At 35.7% G+C, this 4,722-nt stretch overlaps 1 pseudogene; it reads right to left on the reverse strand.

The window, feature by feature from the left end:
• Positions 1–3,081: 3,081 nt before the first annotated feature.
• Positions 3,082–3,656, reverse strand: LOC101422685 (ADP-ribosylation factor-like protein 5A pseudogene; annotated as a pseudogene).
• Positions 3,657–4,722: the final 1,066 nt, after the last annotated feature.

Consider the following 4,722-nt stretch of genomic DNA (forward strand, 5'->3'; position numbering starts at 1 on the left):
TTTTATTTTCTCAAAGAAACATCAGAAATATTCTACAATAGCTCATAGCCCTTGGAAACATTTTGATAAATGAAATTAAACGTGGAGATTTCAGTTCCCTGAAAACAGACATACATTAAAGAATAAATGGATAAAAATTTATGGGGGCAATTTGGGTTTTTTGTTTAATCAGAGTTTCAATGTTTACTAAATAGTTCCAAATACTGGATGACCTAGAACCCATTTTTACCCCCTCCCTTGTTTGGAGCCTCAAGAGCATTGGAGTACAGTAGAAACATCACTCCATAATTCTTTCTAATGTATCTAATGTTTTTTAATAATGAAAGGAAGGGATTTTGTGTGACTGACAGCATTCTGATTGACAACACAATTCCTATGACCTTATACATTATTAAGATAATAGGGCTTTTTATGATCATAATTTATAAATTAATTTGTACAAATCTAGAGCCACATGTACTTGGGTTTGAACCTTAGCTCTGTTGTTAAGATCTTTGAGTGATCTCGGGCAAATTATTTTACCTTTCTAGAATTCAGTGTTCTCATCTGAAAAATGTTACTTACGACAATACTGTCTCATCTGGTTGTAAGGAGTAAATTAGTTAATTTATATAAAGTATTTAAAGGAGTGCATGCCGTGTAGTAAGTGCTATGTAAGTGTTAGTGTTATGTGAGTGATTATGATTATTGTCCATTGATCTTTTTTGGGAGGTGGGGGTTTAAGGGAATTTTTAATATACAAGGAATTTCTTCTGGTGATTGGAAACAGTTTTGAGAACATTAGTAAATAAATATTAGTTATTTAGGATTTACTTTTGTAAAAGTATATTGACAAATATTAAAATGTTATGTGTGTGTTAGGCCTCACAGCAAGGCCTTTATGAATAACCAGAGATAGCATGAAGAAAACTTCAACACGAGAGTTAGGCAAACTCACATTTATTACGTCTGCAGAGGTAAGGAGCCAAGGCCAGTCCAAAGGGACTCAGACCTGACTCCCTGTGCGGCAGTTTCACTCTTGTTTAAATACCCAAGTTACTACTTAGCATTTGCTTTGATTATGCATTAGTTTTTAATACATATGGATGAACACAGATAGCTGGTTATATAATTGTATGATTAGCATGATCTGGAAATCACGCTTACACATACATAGTATGATCAAGAAAGGGGCGGATAACTCCACACCTGGGTGGGAATTTTACTATGTTAATTAAACAAGTTGAAATGAAGACAGCAAGGGGCTACTTCTGCGCACGTCCGGCCAACTGGTTGAAGCTGGTTTTCATACTTCATTGCTTCAACAAGATATTCTTGACCACTAAAAGCGGAATTTGGCCCAAAGAGAGGGTTGCATTTTATTACCTTCTGATTTACATACAATTATTTTCTTTATATCTTAACAACAGGGAGAGAAACAAGTTACTTTCAGGTATTTGGTCATCCTACATCCATCATATGCACTTTAAACTTTATAATTTAAATCTGAAACACAAAGCATCCAATGTCAAACACTAATATCTAGTGTGACTTGACTTTAAATGTTTTATTTTATTGAAATAAACTTCCAAAATTTAGTCACTGCTGATGTATGTTCTATTATTTCTCACTAAAATCTTCAGGAAATTCAAAACCTGGTATTAAAAGTAGTTATTTCTTATTTCTTGAATCTTTTAAAACATGGCAGTTAGAATTAGCCTTTAGGTTTCCAGGCCAAAAAGATATGCAAATAAGAATATGCAGAATATGTTTTAATATAGTTACGATAAATTTGTTTACAGCTATGACAGAAATATCTTCAAGTTTCAGATACTGAAAAAATTTATCTTAGGTAAATAAAAGGTAAGATGGGTCAAGTTGTTTCTTAGTAAAAGATACAGCACATCCATAAATCAAATTCTTCAAAGCATTAAAAAAACCTTTGCATCTTCTAACTGCAAAACAGTGTATTCATGTGGTAGAAGAAGATACTAGACAACTAGTAGAAATTTAAAAATCTCAAATTATTCCTTTTCCCAAAATAAGAAGTCACTGTTGTTGTTTAGAAAATATGATTCACTTTTCTTCTCAAATTTATGCTCATGTATAATTCTGTTACTTCTCTGAATAGACATATTTCACCAACAGTTTTCAGTTAATGTTGAAAAAATTATTTATAATATTAATCACAATTAATGAGTGACTGATTAGTGAATCAACAATTTATTCAGACTATAGATGGCATATGGACCTATAGAAGGAATGACCTGATAATTATTTGCTGTGTAATTCTACCCATTAGTTATATGGAAGCCAAGAATCTGATATTTGTTCCATTCAGTTATGGTACATGTTTATATGTGATTTGATCAACAAAAAAATATTAACATAATGTGAAGCTTTTTTCCTTTTCCTTTCTTTCTTATTTCCTCCTTTTCCCCTCCCTTTATCCCTTCTTCCCTTCGTCTCTCCCTTTCTTTATTTTTTAAGAACAGTTCAGTGATTTGGGGGTTGGTTAGTACAATACAGACAGCCTAAGGGGAAAAGTACAAAATGGCACTTAACATCAATGCCAGTAATCTACTATTTTTGTGTTATTCATCACTTTTCTTTAGAATGTAAATCAAAGTCATTAAGTTGAACTTGAGGTATATACACAATACATACACGACCTTCTGTAAAATACTTTTCATATGTCACAAAACACTTCAAAATATTGGAAAGAGTGTCTATGCTGATTTGCATTTTGACTTAGAACAAGAAAAGAACATTCAGCTGGGGAGGGTTATACTGATAGTAAAGCTCTTCAAGTCAAGTGTCTTCCTCTCCCTTTATAATTACCACGGTAAGGGGTCCTTGTGAAAAAAAAAAGTCAGTCACAGCTCTAAGACCTTTGCTTTGAAAGGAATTAATGAACGAGCAAATCGGAAGGTGAGATTTCATCTTTGTTTTTAAATAAGTGATCTTAATGTTTCTTCTCATAGAAAAAGTTTAAATCAGTTTATTATAAATATTCTAAACAATTAATTTTTCCGCTTTCAGGTGAAGTCCAGCATTTCTTTTCTACAAAGTCTATAAGAGGTCAGTCGAGAGCGTCTCATCTTAAATCATGACGTCATCCATCCATTCACTGGCACATTCCCTTGCAGTAAGAGCGCAGTTTGCCTAGATATGCCGTTAGTGATCTCTAACAGAAATTAGCTTCAAAAACTGGGACGTTTCTACTACAGTCAAACATTTTTTAAAGTCTTGTTTATTAGCAAAAATTAGCCAACCACATTTTCTTAGGTCCTCATGCGCTAGCATTTTACACAGTTCTTCTCTAGGTACAGAAATCCTTTCTCTGTACTGTCCACAACAACTATCACAAACTCAGTGTTAGTATAGTAAGTGATCCAGGAAGAACAAAGAGATTCTTGGCCACCAATATCCCACATTTTTAAAAGTGTATTATTAATCACTATCTCGTCTACCTTACCTCCTATTACAGGTGATGTATGAATAACTTCATTTATTGAAAATTCATAATGGATGGGAGTTTTCCCTGCATTTTTCCAGCCCAGCAAGGATAACTGTACTCCTGGTGATTGAACAGTCCCCATATCCTGGTAAAGAGAATTCCCATTCTCGGGCAGCAGATCCCCATCCAGTTTTCTGGGTCGCCGGGCCTTCCCGGGGTTCAGGCTAAGGGAGAGAAGAGGGACGAGCCAGCCCCTCCCGCCTTTGCTGCTGCTGCCCCAGGGCTGGCCAGGGAGGCCCAAGCCCAGGCCCGCCCGCGCGAGGCCCCGCCGCTGCGCCTCTCTGGCTCCCCGGCTCCCCGCCCACCGCCCACCGCCCACCGCCCACCGCCGCGTGGTCTCCAGGAGCCTCGCGAGCCACCATTCTGCCCTAGTTCTTCATTGATTGTAATCACAATCTTCTGAAGGACTTAGCACGTTTTGTTATTTATTACTCCATGACCAAACAAGATCAAACAGCTACTGAATGCCGAACCCAAGTCTCAGCCTCATGACTTTCAATTTGTGAATGGTGCAAAAAAACAGGCATTTTTTTTCTGTGAGAATGCCAACTTATTTTTCTCTGTTCTCAGAAACCATGATCAGGGTTCCCAGGAATATAATTAAGATGGAGTAAGATCTATGGTAAGATGTATTTGGTCTTAAATTCAGGGAATTCATCTGCATAAATATTTTTCTTTTACTGAAAGAGTAATTAGTCAAACCACATATTCTTAATTTTGTAAGTGATTTTCTTGCTGCTCCTCAGTTAGGGAGATTTTCTAAAATAAGTTTTTAGTTTACTTGAGCTTGAATTTTGAGAAGTAATTCTTTTTATGATGTATTTATTTTCTTTCTTTGTGTGTGTGTGTGTGTGTGTGTTTGGTGGTGATTGCTGAGTTGTAGTTTTCTCCTTTTCCACTAGTACTAATTCATACTGACCTAGATAAAAGTTTTCTTTGTAGATAGGCAGACAGGCAGATAGTAATTAGAGACCTGACTCTATTAGGAACTATTTATATCAAAATAGGATTTACTGTACTTTTCAGATAAGGGTTTCCTTTTGGTCTGTAGTATGGTAGCAATTACCACATCATCTCCAAACGTCAATGGCTTACTTATGGAATTTGCAAGCATGCATGCTGTGCAAGCACGAATTTTATGCCTAGGTTTAGACTCTGTAAGACCAAGTTGCAAATTCTAAGGCAGTATTGATGCAGTGGAGAGTAAAGATATGAAACAGAAA

The sequence above is a fragment of the Dasypus novemcinctus genome, chromosome 5 (assembly GCF_030445035.2).
Source record: "Dasypus novemcinctus isolate mDasNov1 chromosome 5, mDasNov1.1.hap2, whole genome shotgun sequence".
NCBI lineage: Eukaryota > Metazoa > Chordata > Mammalia > Cingulata > Dasypodidae > Dasypus > Dasypus novemcinctus.